The 16,448-nt window shown below is 34.5% G+C and overlaps 1 protein-coding gene across 3 annotated transcripts in view; it reads left to right on the top strand.

Moving 5' to 3' along the window:
• The window catches only part of NLGN4X (neuroligin 4 X-linked), a 161,130-nt gene that overhangs the window by 129,036 nt on the left and 15,646 nt on the right, over positions 1-16,448 (top strand). The gene's annotated exons all lie outside the window — the stretch shown is intronic.

A 16,448-nucleotide genomic window follows, 5' to 3' on the forward strand; every position in this document is an offset into this window, starting at 1 on the left:
AATGGAATAGTCCTGTGCTAATAATATGATAATTCTTTATCGATAGATAATTCTATGTAGTCCCTTTGCATAGTTCATATTACCAAAAATTATGGTCCTTAATTTTTTTATTCTCAGTTTTAAATGAAACTCTCATTTTTTTTAAGGACGTTTATCCTGAATGAAAACTACTGCATCTGTTATTTTGTTTATTTTATCCAAGTGTTCTTGAGTCAATGGGCATCTTTGTAGGGACTTGCATGGATGTGGAATTTATGCCACTGAAGAGCACCCTTTCAGTGAAGCTTGAGAGAATGGGGCTCACTTCCAAAGGTTTACAGACTTAGGCCTGATCTTAGATTTATTCGCAGAAGGATAAAAGGATCCCAAGTTCAGTTTTGTCATGTTGCACAGTTATGTCTCATTGCTTTTTCTGTAATAGAGGGATAATTACAGTTTCTCTCACAAAATGCTCAACTTATCTGTCTGAAGTCAAGGGACAAAATTTAAAGTAGGTAAGTATTTATATTAATGGCCAACTGCTATTTTTGAAACCTCTATTCAGATACAGCCTAATCCTTTAGGAAGCAAGATCTCTTTCAGTTCTCAATATAAAGTTATTCACTGAGAGGGTTTCCTGGATCGTCGCAGACATCTTTTTATGAAAAATCCTTTCTTAAGATTTTTCCTTCTGAGAAGCTAAGAGGCCTCAGAAACAAAATGTAAACAATGGTTATCTGCTGCTGTGGAATGCAACAGGTGGATCTGTGATTGGTCTCATGTGGATGCTTGGATTTACTGACCAGTCATGGCAGAGCTGGCTCTCTCTCTCTGTCTGAGCCAGCTGCTTTTCTTATCATTCCTTTTCTATTCTATTCTTAGCTTAGCTAGCCTTCTGAGATGAAGCTTTTCCTTCTATTCTTTTAGTATAGTTATAATGTAATATATATATCATAAAATAATAAATCAAGCCTTCTGAAATATAGAGTCAAATCCTCATCTCTTCCCTCATCCAAAGACCCCTGTGACCACTGTCACACTGGATCATTTTAGTAATACTCAGAAACTAGCCTTCATGGGAATAACTAGGAAGGGGAGATGGAGAGAGAGAGAGAGAAACATGAGAAAAAACATACATGAAAGGCCACTAAAAGCTGTCCAATGACAGTGTCTATTGCCTCAAAGTCCAGTTTATAGTATCCTATCTCTTCTTCTACAACCTTTTGAGATTAAAAGCAAATTAAATCATGATGATTAAAGTTATACATTTTGTAATTTAAGTGATGTTTTAATACTACTGTGGATGAGAGGAAGTTATTCCATGTTCTCCCCTTTGCCCATAACTCAGATCTGGAATATAAATAATTTATTGTTGTTTATCACTCATGAGGAGTAGTTTTGCAAGAATTTTTCCCTGGAATTTTGAGGGATATAGTCCTCATCTATAATGGAATCTGTACAAAACCCTCATTGTGTTGTTAATGATACTTTTGTTTGATGTAGTTATACTTATTTCTCTTGTCAAAGTTTGTTTCCGAATTGTTGATTTTATACTGACCTTCCCATTGACTCCCCTCTGTTTAGGGCTGATCATGGCAACTAAGTAATATCACAAATGTCTTTATGTAAAGTGTAAAATGCATCTTATGAAAGAGATAATCACTATATATATATATATATATAAACATATATTACTGTATTTTGCATTGGTATATTATGATTGCAGTATGTCTTTGAATTTTTCATTTAATACTAACATTACTTTTTATGAACTTTCAAGTTTGGGTCATTTTCTCAGAAATAATTCTCATTCTTTAATTCCTGTGATCTCATTTACCTACTTGTGAAACTTTTTTAGACTGGCAAAGTTTGCTCTGAAAGGAATGTTGTGCTGTGCTGCTTCTCCTGAGGTCTGATAGATTTGGTCACTGCCAGACACAGATTGGGTTACTGCAGACACTGAAAATGCTGGTTAAAAATTAATTATTTTTTCTCTTTTCTTCATTCCATAACATGTCTCTACATCCCTTGGTTCTTTGAAAGAGTTGAAATCTAGTTTAACATACAGATTTGAACCATATTATTTTTTGAAGTGATTTACATTTGTGGTCTATCTGTCTTCATAATTGTGTCTTGTTTAAATTAAATTATTATTTTTATGTTTTAAGTTCTGTTTCTCAAAAAATCTACTAGAAAAGGGTAAATTTCTGTGTGAAATATTTTTGTTTGCCTCAGTGGCTGGAGGAACATATAAATATGAACATGCATAGCATATCAATTATATATTTATTAATTCTGGTATATTCATGGCTCAGTAGCAACATAGAATGTGTTACATTGTTTCTATTAATAAAAATTACTGATTTGAAAGGAATATGGACTTCTATTCCCCTCCTCCAATCACCCTGAAATGTGTTAAAAACCTAGTCTATGAATTTTTTCTCTTTTTTTCTCAGAATATCATGAATGTTTTATAAAAATTGAGTCATCATTAGAAGAAAGTAATCCTCAAGTACACTTGTGGTAACCCAGCATCCCTGCAGAGGACACCAGGAAAACTGGGTTACCTGTAGTATGCATTCAGAGGAAATCATAGGCAAAGCTAATATCCACTTTGTTATGAAACCTAAAATTTTCCTTCTAGATGGAATTACTGGGTTTTTTTGTAGCTATAATGAAAAGGCAACATCTTTCAGAGATTTTGAGAGAAGTATAGCTTATAGAACTGTTGATTTAATGGCATAACACAAGGCAGCTGAACTGCCATCCTAAACAAGGACAAGATGAATGAATAAACCATTCCATTTTGTTGTACAGTGATTAGAAGTTGCCATATGAAAATCATTGTTTTATTATAGACCAACAGCAGTACCCATTCACAAGATCATGATCATCGGTCTCTGTTTCTGGAAGTGAAACTGAATACATTCCAGTGGCTGGCCTCTGGTATAATCAATAGTAGAGGGGAAGGGAAGGGAAATTCTGTCAGGAAAAAAATAGCTTAAAATGAAATAGTTGCATGTTAATAGAAAAGTGGAAGGGAAAGAAGAATTCTTTCTTGTAAGAAAAGAAGCTTTCATCTATGTACAGAATTGAAATGCTTAATGAAGGGGTCAAACCTGATGAGGGATTTCTTATGCTATAACTTTGCCTAATGCTGCCAGTCTAATTCTCACTCTAAGGATATTCCCCAGTAACTGATGCTGGTGAGTTCATAGTTAGCTATACCATTCAGTAGTTGTACACAGGGGTTTATATGCAATTTTTAATAGTTCTGCAGCAATTTAAAATTAATCATCTCTTGGTCACAGACTAGAATATAAACTTCACTTTCCCTCTTTATGGGTGAATTGAAAGATAATCTGTGTTGAAAATGTGATAGTATAGTCATAATATTTTCAAAGTTGCCTTTCAGTAGGCAGTGGTGGTTTTTTATGGAATAAAATATTCCTCACATAGATTTTGTGCTACTAGATCTGTTCTTAGAAGGGTTCTATCAACATCATATGCTCACCTTTAGATTAAAGTATCAACAATACTTGTTCTTTTGAAAAAACCTTCCATGTTTATATCTCATTTGTATTTGTCTCTGTTTAACTTACTGCATTTTTGTTGTTGTTTTTGAGACTTTTTCTTGCCAAATAAGTGAGTTTTTGTGATCATAAATGTATTTTTACATTGAAATTAGGTTCTATTGCAATCTTTTTGCAAAAACCTCAGCAGACTTGCATTCCAAAATCTAAAGAATGCAATTTCATTATATGTGTATGCCTTAAATGTAGTAGATGCCTGTTACCCTTAAGATTGAAGAGATATCTAAAGATCTAACTCAGCTCTCTACACTGACAGTATTTGAAACTAAGAGAGACAAATCCTATTTTTTTCTGTTCTCCTAAAATCCTGAATTTTTTGGCTCATTCTTCATCCACACTGTTAATCGCTTAAAATAAAAACCTCAGAATGGATTACAGTGTTCCTCATAGGGATGAAGTCATCTCTCTTTTCTTCTGCTGCTCCTTAAATATCCAAAGATAGCACTGGTTTATCACACTGGAATCTTCTCTTCAGTTGCTCTAAAAAAATCCCCAGCCCCTTGGGGCTTTTCTAGTCATTGATTTGTAGGTTACTACCCATTGCTCCTCTCACATTCACATACTTTCCAAAGCTATGGCTTCCATTCCATGCTCCTGGGTAAATCTGTGCTTTGCTCTGGATAAAGAATTGTTTTATCAAGGAAAAAGAGCAGAATACTAAGTGTATTTGTAGCTTGCTGCCTGGGTGTTTCATCCCCTTTAGATCAGTCATCTGTAAGATTTATCATCTGTGATTTTCTATTTACTTTCATTAATGAAAACATTTTCTTTGCAATATGCTGAATTAGAACTGGAAGTCATATTCTTCTTTATTCTACTATTAATTCTAAAAGCAGTTTTCTGTGTCTTGGGTTTTCAGTTTCTCTACTTGAGTTTCTTCATTTGCAAAATAAGAGTAATCATATTTTCTTACTTTCAGAGGCAGGGCACCAATAAATTACCATGACATGAAAGAAAACCGAAATGAAACAAAACCGAACAAATGAAAAATAAACAAACAAAAAACCCAACCAGACAAACAAAAATCAAAAATATTGGGAAGAGATAAGAGGTGAAAAGAAGGCAGGACAGAGTGAGATAAAAGTAATCCTATGACAGAAATTGCTCTGTAGACCTACAGTCACCAAAGGCTAGTTTGACTGGAGAGCATTTATACACAGCTGTATGTCTCTGCCACACCTTTTTCATCAGTTCCTTTTCCAGAAGACCAAAGCAGTAGGGATTCATGCTCTTGTACTTACTGCAACCTTATTATCTGAGCAATAACAGAAGGAACACTGACATAGACTTCTGGTATTTTCAGACAAAATCCCTTGATATTAATCCATCAAAAAAAAAATCTGTCGGGGTTTTTTTAACCCAATTTCCCACAATCTATTTCACTTGATATGAAATTAGTCTTTGGTTCTAAAATTTGGTGTAAACAGGATTTTTTTTTACATCCAAATTGTGAAATTAGAAAGTTGTGGGCCTGGAATTACAAGGCAACTTGATGCTCAGATTCTATCCCTCTGTGTAGCTCAAAAATTTTATTAAAAGGAATGGATATGACCTAAAGTTTAAGACCTTAGAAGCAATAATAATGATGCACTAACAAGCAAGTAAAAATTCTCAGATCATCCTTTGAAAATGAAGAGCCTTGTATCCATCTAATTTCTCATTGCAATGAAGACTGTGTATATTGAGATTTATGCTTTTTAGGGGGTATTTTGAATACTTGTGTGGGTTTGTGTGTTTGTGAATGTGAATGTTAAATATTTCAGAACAAGAAAACATTAATAATATGCTGAAATTCTTTCCAGGTTGGGTATTTTCCTGATTTCTAGTCCACATTCTCAGATGCTATATTTGGTATCAAACTAAACACAAAAAGTACTGATGTTGTGTTCCTAAAGCTCTTTCTCAGGAGGATATTGATGCGATTAAAAATCTTGGATAAAAAAAAAATTAAAAACTATGAATGGGCTGAATGACCCACTTAGAAACATATTTGGTGACCTGCCATGAAATAGTTAGAGAATGAAAAAGGCACCGTAAAAAATTCTGCATCCTGTTGGGAGCCCTGATATCTTCAGTAAGAATATCAGTACAAAGACTTGTTGTCACAAACAGACAAATAGTGCTTGTGAGTCATTCCTTTGATTCCAAAGTAGCATGCAAGCAAAATTGTCTCTGTTCATAGTGCAATAAATTCAGCAAATGGTGACAAACAACTCACCAGCTTACATAAAAGAGCAGGCTAGCCAGGGTAAGTTAAAAGTTTCATTAATTGTTAGGTAAAATACCAATTGCCACGAACTGTTTTACTTCTTTTCATGTATTCTGTATATATTTGCATTGCAAAAGCAAAGCCCTCTGTATATTACAAACTGTGTGGATCTAAAACGAGCTTTCTAAAAATAGTCTGAAAATTATTTATAAAGAACATATTCTATAGTAAGCAGTGCTGGAAATCCTTTCTGGAAAGTTTAAATTAGATGTGTGTAGTCATGTTTATTTGGTAGCACTGCCTGTTGGTTATTTGTGTTTGATTAGATGTTGAATCCACTGTCTCTATGATCCTTGAGGACGCCTGATTTCATATTTTAGTGTCTATTCTACAAAAGTAGTGTTTATTAGTAAGGCAGTCAATGGAAAAAGATAGGCAGCTCTGGAGACCATAGGAAAGATTGACTTTTCCTTAGTCAAGTTTTTCCTAATTAAGACAAAGCAACTGTCCTACAGGAAGCAGACTGCTGGGAGCCTTCCCCTTAGGAGCTGGTAAGGCTTGCATTCAGGAGCAGCCAGTGTGAAAAACAGTTATTTCTCATCTTATATTGATAGTATTCATACAAGATGTAGACATCTATTTTACAAACTTACTCCTGCCCAAAAGAGATATTCCAATTGAGGATAGAATTTATCTTTCTGGTGAACTAGAGTGACTTCTGGTGAACTAGACAGGTTAGAAAAATCATGGGGCCATAAAACAAAGAGGCAAAAGGAAGCTGTGTGCATGAATAATTAAAAACTTTAAGAGAAGGGAAAATAATTAAAACTGAGCAAATAATTTTATTTTATTTTATTTATGTTTCATTTGCATTATTATTTAAATTCCCATGCGAAAAAATACAGCAAACCAACACTGTGAGACAGCCCAGAAAGTAGATTCTGCATCTTTCTCCCATATAGCAATTTTTTTTGTTACATTTACTTTTCTAGAAATAAATATCACTTAGTGGGTTGAAATGTTTGACAAAAGACAGATTTGTATTTTTCAGATTGTACTTAATGAACACTAAATACACACACACACACGTGTGTGCTTGTGTGCTTATATGTGTAAAAAAATTCCACTGGAGACCAATATGTAGATAAACATAAGGCAAAAAAAGTACAGTTCAAATTAAAAAGAAGTGAGGGAATTACAATTTCTGTGTAATACCCAGAAGTTATGAAGTTCTGTGAACATATGTGAAATAATGTGTTAATCTATTAATTTTCACTTTATGATGGCCATTTTAAATCAGATCAGATTTGGAGAAACAGTATTTCTTTAAAATTATAAATTTTAAATTGGGAAACATAGCTTTAGATAATTGTGTGAGTTGCGTGGATGCAAGATGCAAGATGTTTTGAGTCATATTTATGTCCAAATAAAACCAGACCAGTAAGTAAAGCTAGAAATGTTAATTGCCATAGTTCATTGTCTTCTTTTTACCAAAAGTCTAGTGAATGGACAAAATAATCCATTTCAAAAAGAGCTGGTGAAATGCTTTGAATGTAAAAGACAGACCATAACATCCTGCTGGAGTTGTAGATATCCTCAGTAAGAATGTTTTTCTTGTCACAAGCAATGGTAACAAAAAAGAACAAAGAAGGTTAAAGAAAATACTAGAATAAAGAATTATTTTCATCTGTGATTGCTTTGTTTGTTCATGTGTATTAGTAATATAAAATAGCCTTCTGATCTGTATCTAGGCAACATGAAATTGCTCCATTTTAATAGTAAGGTATGAACGTAAATAATCATTTTAATAGGCACATACTGTAGAAGAAATAAATTACTGCTTTACCTTCCTGTAAAAGGTAAAAAGAAGCAAAAGTTGCATTTTTTGAATAAAGATTCAACAATAACTAGATTTACTAAAACCTTTCAACAAAGTAGAAGCTTAAATATGCATAAGTGCTTTCATTTTGTGCCTAATGATGTAACTTGAAGAAACTTTTGTACACAGTCACCCTCACTTTTGCTTTTCTTCACTGGGAGAAATAATTTCATTCCTATCAATGCTTTGCCTAGACAGATGAGAAACAGTGACTTCTGGGAATCCAAATATGAAAATTAATTCCCAGTGCTTCCACCCCCCCCACCCCCCAACACCACCCCCTCCTCCCCAGTTTATTTAACACTTCACAGCATTGTATTGTATTTCTTGTCAGTATTCTTTAGAAGCAGGATAGAATGAAATGGAACAAAAAAACGTTGTGCGTGGTCATTCCTAAATATTCTTCCTTCTGCTGTACATCAATCTAGGGACAGATAACATCCAGCAGAAGTGCTTTTGATGTGGTTAATGTTTTTTTTCATTAACTCTCAGAGGACTGAGACTCATAATTTTAGGATTATGTTCTTGGATACATGCTAATAGAGAGAAATATGAAGTATGAAGATGTAGAAACCAGCCCAAAGAGCTCAGCCAAAACTGCAGAATGTGAATTCCTAGCCCTCAGAACTGTTTTCTAAAGAAGTGATTATTTCTATTACATTCACTTGTTGAAAATAATAAATAGAAAATTATTGGTTTTATAATACTATTTTGAAACACTCAAAACATTACTATTTAGCAGTGTCTAACTTTTTTTTAACATCTGTTTCATAACCAGAAGAATTCAGGAGGAAGACAACAAAGTCCATATATTCAGCATTTACATTTCATAAAATAAGATTCATGTGTGCAAATCCAGAAGCAATTTGGGCTTTTCTGTATATTTAATGCATCTTTTAGAACTGTCTCTCTTAATCTTTTGCTATGTTAAACAATTTGAAAGCATCCGAATCATTCTAGGAAATAAATATTTTTGGCTTTATAAACAAAATAAATCAAAGCTTTTCAGGCATCTCAGATACATCTGCTATGAAGAATCATTTCAGAAGATCTGTCTTTTTCTCACTGGAGTACCCAAAGTAAAGTCTGGATACAGTCATATTAACAGTTTATAAAATTCATCCATATTTTCTTTTGCTGCACATTGATTTCTTTCTTCAATACTTATGCCTTCTACTGATGGTTGGTAATTATCATATTCTTACAACTACTTTGCTAGAATTTGAGCCCTGACACTTCTTAGCTTTGCTTGTTTTGTAGAGAATCTCAGTTGCCTTCAAACGCATTGAGGATCATTTGGAGCAGAAATTAGCAGAAGCTCAATTTTTAGTAGTGAAATATTGAGTGCAGGTGAAGTGTTTGCTGCTCTAATGCATGTCAGCTAATGCCAGGAGAGCTGGACTGATTCCACAGGAATAAGATTCATCTGGGAGATTTTGATAGCATGTTTCATTTGTTTAACAGAAGGGGTAGTACAAATTACCAAAGCATGGGAACTGCTGTCACAGCCTCGCTCGGACCTGACAGACAGCAGCCGTTTGTGCAGCCATCCCTCTGACCTGCTCTGCTTCCCAAGTGGATTCTCTGCAATTTCCAAATTTCCTGTACTTTCTTTAGAGTAGTAACTGATCCCCTTCCTCCCTGCTCTTTCAACACCACCTTGCAGGTGCCTTCCTTGCACCTCTGGTGGCACATATCAGGAGGAGCTGAGGTGGAGCTTGTCGTGCCCTTAAAGATAATTCCTGTTAAACTTTTCTTGTCTTGTGAAGAGTGATTGCTTAGTGGCTGATTAGAGTAAGACTGTGACTCAGTGCTTTAATTTGGCTTCTAGAAATGGTGGTGTTTTTTGTTTTTTGTTTTTTTTTTTTCTCTCTGCCATTATCTATAATAGAAGATTTTCTGGAGACTAATCTTCCTTCACCCCTGTGAGTAGGGTCTCCCTACAATTCATATCTCTGTATGAGATGCCAAATTATTGATAATGTGAATATTTTGTAACAACTGATTTAGGACTGAATTACTTTGCTTTTGAAATGTGTTGTTTTGAGTATGACAGCAGTGAGCACCGGGGAGACGAGGTGGATGGTATCCCCAAAAATCATATCTGACACTTGAGAATTTTCACTTCATCATTTCCAGTGGTCTCTCAGAAATCACCAAAACTGAATCCATCCTGGAGAAAAAATTAAGAGCTAGAGCACAATTTGGAGATACTTAGAAATCCCAAAAACTGTTCTAAAAGCAATTCTATCTTAGTCTCTCTATTCAAGCATTCTTTATTCAAGTTTTCTCACATGGTCTGCAAATCACTACATGCATGTGTAAACAAAAACAGTGTAATAACTGAAACCATCACTATTAGCTGAACAAAGTATATCCTGGGTTCATAACCCCAAACAGATAAAAAGGATAATAGTAATTCATTACTGTTAACCTTTACATTGATTTAGTGCTATAAAACATATATTATTAATCAGAGAAGCACAGAAGAAAGCACCAAAACCCAAACCCAAGAATAAATATATTAGTGAGGAAAATCCCACATTAGCTGAAACATTAAATTTAACAAATCTAATCAACATTTCCTTTTCTAAATTATGAATGTGATAATTGAAAATCTGATTCCTCCCTAAGGGCCATAAGTAATTCTATTAAGAAGCCGTTATATACCACTTAAGGAAGTTTGTGTGATGCCTATGAAATGGTAGCTATAGAACCACAAACTCAGCTATCAATAAGTGACTCATTAAAATGTCTAAAATTTAAATGTTGGTTCTTTCATCTTATTTTAAAGAATAACTTTAACTCCCTTGTTATTACAACTTTTACAATCAAATTACATCCCAAATGACATGAAAAATAACATACAAAGAGAATTGGAGCTCTGGAATTTGTTTTGTCTTTCTGCTTAGAGAAAGGCCATGGAAAAGTACTGGGGAAAGTAGCTACTAATACAATAGGTTTCAGAGTTATAAATATGTGTGGAATAATACAAAGAACATATTGAAAAAAAGGCAAAACCCAAATGGCATCCCTTTAGAAGTGGAGATTGTGCCATAGGTGTAGAATACTGTACTGGGACAGGTGGGAATTAAGATTTTTAAGGTGGGAATTAATGATTGAATTAAGTTTCTTCAGAGCAGCCCTATGATGCTGTGGTTTGTGTCTATAGCTAATGTAGTGTTGATAACAGACTGATATCGTAGTTGTTGCTGAACTGTGCTTACACAGATCCAAGGATTTTTATTTTTCCCATGCTGCCCAGAGACAATAAGTTGGAGGCTGATGAGTTTGGGAGGGTGAGCAAGAAGCAGGACAGTGGACCCACATTGACCAAGCAGATGTCCCATGGTGTATCATCACACAGAGGACACAATGTCAGAGGAAGATGTGGGGTGGGTCTGACTTCCAAGTAGCTGTTTTTCAGACACTGGCAAGGCTTCACTCTGCTTTTGGGAGGTGTGAGATGTTGTCCTTTCCTTTAGTTACTTTTTTCCTGTTTCTTTCACTTACTGTGCTCTGTCTCAATCTATAATTTTTCTTGTGCTTGTTTTTTGTATTTCCTCATCTGAGAAGAAAGAGTGTGTCACTGCATTAGTGCTTCATAGGTAGTCATGGCATATTTTTCTTTGTAAATGCCTTTGGATTTGACTGTCTAGATCAGTGATTATGAAATATTTTCAAATTGTAGGCTGATGGCACCAGATATTTATTAGTCTCTCCTTTAACACACACACTTTTTTTTTCTGGCAATAACATTCCCAGAGCTGTTAATTTGCTGTTAATCAAGCTGTTAACCATGTATTTAACAGTAATCTTTTTTACTGAACCTGCTGTTTTATTGATTGTATATTATACAATGGCAGGTTTAACTTGTGAATATTCAGTTAAATGGACAGTAGATCGTTGAATGTGCTCTGAAATGTTTGATGCTGTCATCATTATTTACCATATTTTTTAAAAAAATCTACATTCTTAATGATTGGCAAAATCTTCTTCAGTGACACTTCCTATAGAGTTATGTGCTTCTCATCATGAATAATAACAATAGAATTGAATAATGTGAACATCTTAAATCTCTAATATTTTAGATAATATTCATTGGCCTAACCTTGTTGCACAATAGCTTCAGTGCATTTTACAATGAACAAGGCAAATTTAAGAGCAGTTTAAGTTTAATGTACTAATTTCAACTAGATTCCTTAAAAATATTTCATTGTAGAATATCATAATGGCTTGACTGTAGGAAACTGTTGATCTCCCTGGTGTTCCAATAAATTTATGTTAAGAAGCTTTTCACTGTTTAGAAATATGCATAAAAGTAGGTTTTAAATCTTGTTAAAATGTATCCTGTTGTCTTTTCTCATTCTTTTACTGCTAAGTGTTCTTATGCATATTTATTATCCAGAATATTTTCAAAAGACTTTTATATATTTCAGATTAGATGTTTTTCTGAATTGTAAAAATCTAGATTTTAGGTTTCAGTACTGAATCAATATAGGAACCAATAGTCTCACCTCACCATCACTGACCTATTCTTTTGTACTGCATATAGTAATGAGATGATCTTTCTAAAATAACAGATTTAAGTTTTACCTTCCCAATAGAAGTAATTGAAAATAATCCATCAAGGCAGAATCAGAAGAGACTGTTTTCTTAAGCCCAAGCTAGAAAATTGAATTAAAACCACCACTGTATTTTAACATAATCTATACCCTCATATAAAAACTGTAAGCTGAGTTATCTTCACTGTTTGTTTCTCTTCACTTACCAAAATCTGAGTTAAAATTTAAATGAGTGTTATTTGCAGCTAGATATGGTAAATAGCCATGGCATGCAGAAATTCCCTTTTATGACCACTGCTTCAGAATCACACGCTATCCTACTTCTTAAGTTTCTGAATATTAAAACATTTGTTTTGGCAGAGCACCTGCAAGTTTCAAACCAATTTGCAGCTGGAGGAAAGGCATTGTTGTTTTGTTTTCAGGATGAAGAAGTCTCTGTGTAACATTATTTCTGCACAGACCCATACATAGACAGTTGAGAGTCCTCTCATTTGTTTTAGTCTCTAGGTAGAAATTTCAGGTGCATCTGTGATGCTTACTCAGCTTTGCATATGCCAATCGTGCTGCAGGAGTTAGGGGTTTTTTCTGCTAAACCTGTCCCAAGGACATCATCACTCTATCTTACATCCCACCAGCTTTTCAGTAATGTTGACATCATATATATAGAGTCAAAAAAACCAAAAAATATATAGTTACACTGATTCCAACCAAGATATCATCCAGCCAAACATCCTCCCTCCTAACACTATTGGGGATGTTTGGGAATGGTTAGGGAAGGGCAAGTGTAGGACAAATTTATGTGATAATTCCCTCAAAGCTTCTCTATTCTCCAACTATTTATATTTCAGGGTCTTCCTGAACTAACTATAGTCTCTATGTTCTCAATAATCCCCAGTGAATTTTACTTGGCATTTGAACTGGTCCACTTTTACAGTAGTAAATATGATAAGTACAGACAAAATCTATTAGAAAATATGAAGGCTCTGCTGTATGCTTGCCATTTGCTCTTTGCTTTGAAAAGGCCCTACTCTGGTATTTCACAAATGTAAACAAAAAAGACATGATTGTACTCTGGAGCACACTCTCCAGTATCTTATTTATTTTGCTTATGTCATAGTTCTGATCAGTTGTTGTACAAATCAATCTTTGTATGTCACCTGACAAACAAACTGCAGCAGGCTATTGGACAGCAGCCATGAAAAGGCATAAAGACAAAAGAAATGTAAGCTCAGAAAATGCAGCAGAGGCTTAACAAAGAGGACTTAAATAAATCAAAATGCACGTACTTGTTGATTTTCTACAGATTTCCTGGTGATTAATTTCTTGTTGTGACATCTTGGCTGTTTAATGTTTCTTACTAAGTTTGGCATTATTTTTTGTCTGAGGGTTGTGCCTCAGAAATGAAACATTTTGTTTTTAAGAAAACCTGTGGAGGGCAGAATTTGAAGCAAAAGTGCTTCATTTACAAAGAAAAGTATGTTTCATTTCAAGATATACTTTTGGAATTGGTTGTAATACCTAGTAAAATTCATGATAGAATCAAGTTCAATTTTTCCTTATTTATATTTATATACTGCTATTTTGAGCCAGTAATATAATACCAGATTTCACCAAGGCAACCTCATCTGTTTCCACTGGGAAACAGTCCCCCAACTTGGGGGGTTGAAAAGGAGAGAGAGAGAGAGGGGAAAAGGCACAAACCAGCAGAGTAATATTCACAGTTGAAATTTAGGCTTTCAGACAGCTATGAAATTGATTTGATATGAATTAGGCCCATGGGGCCAAAATATGAAGATAAAGAATGGACTTTTCCTGCAGTGATGCAATATTGGGTATTGCCATGTGCAAAATGTCAAAGGGAACTTACTTGTGTAATTTATTTTTTAAAATAATTTAAAAAGAATGACAAAGTAGGTAATATAAATTTAAAAATGAAAATTACTGCAAGATTGCAGTTATCTTGGTCATTTTATTTATCTCTAAGGGTGAAATCATAGTTCTCAGATCATAATTTTCAATCTTTAACATAATGGTGTTTAGGGGGTTTTTTCCATTGCTTTTTTTTCTTCCTAAATCTGTGTATGTTAAATTGAAGTCCTGTGGTTGGGAAAATATGTTTTTTATCCTGACTGTGGTTACACTAGTGTTTTAATTCAGATCAAGGGTGTATTTCCACAGAAAACCTCAGTACTGTCACCACTCCTTGCACATTGTTTCACATTGGAGAGAATTTCTTACAGTTTGGGCTCTTCCAGGTGATCCTCAGCTGGAAGATCTCCTGCTGCTTATGCACTGTGTCCATGAGAAGTCATTCATTCAGCCCATGGACCAGGCAATAGCCTGGTCATGATAAAATAAAGGAAAATGTGTACAGTGGGCAGGCAGACCACCCATTCTCTTTAGGTCTTGACTCTTGAAGGTCTGCCAGCTGTACTAGGGATGTGTAGGCATGGCCTCCAACCACTAGACAAGGCTGGAGTGAGCAAAATTAAACTCTTTGGGTGGATTTTATGGATATTTTTTCCTTCTACTTGTCCCAGTGGGTGTCTGCATAACATTTTAGTAGTAATGGGGAAATATCACCACTAGTATGTTGGGGCTTGATATCTCAGTAAGATTTCTGTAGCATATGGGAAAACCAACCATAAAGATAAAGCCAGGGATTTCTTTTTGTCTCAGTGTGACTAAAGGAGCCTTGTGTGTAGCTTTGTGTATTCACTGTGTTATCAAAACAGTGCTAGAGACAGCATGTAGCTTTTGAGTAGCATTTTTAAAGGTTGTAGAAAAGGAAAATTCCCAGCAATTTCCATTTGCAATCTTTTTCTCCTTGACGATTTCTATCTCGTAGTTTAAAATGAAAGAATTTTTCTTGAATGCTTTCCTTCATAGAGTCAGAGAAAAATAACAGTTATTTCAGGAACTTCAGTTTAAAGAAGCTTTTTTTTTTTCTCTTCACTGAAGTAATATAGAAAAAAAGCCAAAAAACCCTTAGTGTTGTGTATATCTGGACAAATAGTTACTATTTGCCAGAATTTCTTCAAATAGCTTTGAAAACATATTTTGATCTGGTACTCAGAGCATGAAAGAAAATACATCCTTGGCAAGAAAAGACAGATTTATGAATTCAGTTTGTGTAATGTGGGGCTGACTCTTTGCCATGGTGATTAGTTTTTAAATTAAGAAAATTTGTTCTTGCAATTAATGAGAATCAGCAGACAACTGTGGAAACAAAAAAAAAAAAACTTCATCTTTTGAACATTAGATATTCATTGACTGCAGTTTTACCAAGTTCACCTTTTAGAACATTTGCTAAGAATTCAAAATTAAGAAGTTCAAACAGCTTTAGTTTGATGCTGCTAGTAGAACTAAAACTGGTTTAGGCTCTGAATATTAATTACCATCCTGCTTTAAAGGTTACAACACTCTCTTTATCCAATGGATGTCATAGTTCTGATTGAATAAAGCCTTAATTATAGAGTATTATAGAATATTGCAGTGAGCTACAGCAACAAAGCCAGCAAGTGGGTTATTCTTTCTTTGACAGGCTTATAAAGATAATAAAGGCATGTGAAAAAAGAGAAAAACACATCTGTTAAAAAAATAAATTGAGACAATTATGGATTAAGAGTGTTTATTTTTTCTCCATTTGCACAGAAGAGAAAAAAAGGTTACTGCCATTCTTATGACTGAGCTTTCCATTAGTAGAGGCTTTTTAAATGAAAAAGCTTTATCATGTTATTTAGCAATATGGATATGATTTGTATTCTGCTTCCTCCATTATGTGAATACCTTCCTTCATGTGTATTTTCATTTTTCCTATAAACAAAAAAATTATTACAGCCAATGCAAAGAGATCTGTTCCCCTTTACCAAAGCCTGGGAAATGTACTGCAAAGTCTTTTTTCCCCTAGGGACCTAAGACTCACCTTCCAGCCAGGAGCATGGAGGCCTTGTTACAGCAGGCTCACACGGTTTATGATAACAGACTCTTTCATTTCCAACTGCTCCAGATCATAGATCTCCTATGTCCTGGGTCCCCCTTCTAGCAAATATTTCTCAACTGATAATTAGCTGGGAAAAACCTGCCAAGCGATGTCCTTGTTTTGTCTTTGACAGCTGTCACTGATGCCTAAATCAGTAATGTCCATCTGAAAACTTCCATATGCTGTAAGATATTTCTAATAGACTTCTGACTTTGCAGTTGTCTAACAGGAAAAGTTGTCT

This window comes from Agelaius phoeniceus, chromosome 2, assembly GCF_051311805.1.
Source record: "Agelaius phoeniceus isolate bAgePho1 chromosome 2, bAgePho1.hap1, whole genome shotgun sequence".
Taxonomy (NCBI): domain Eukaryota; kingdom Metazoa; phylum Chordata; class Aves; order Passeriformes; family Icteridae; genus Agelaius; species Agelaius phoeniceus.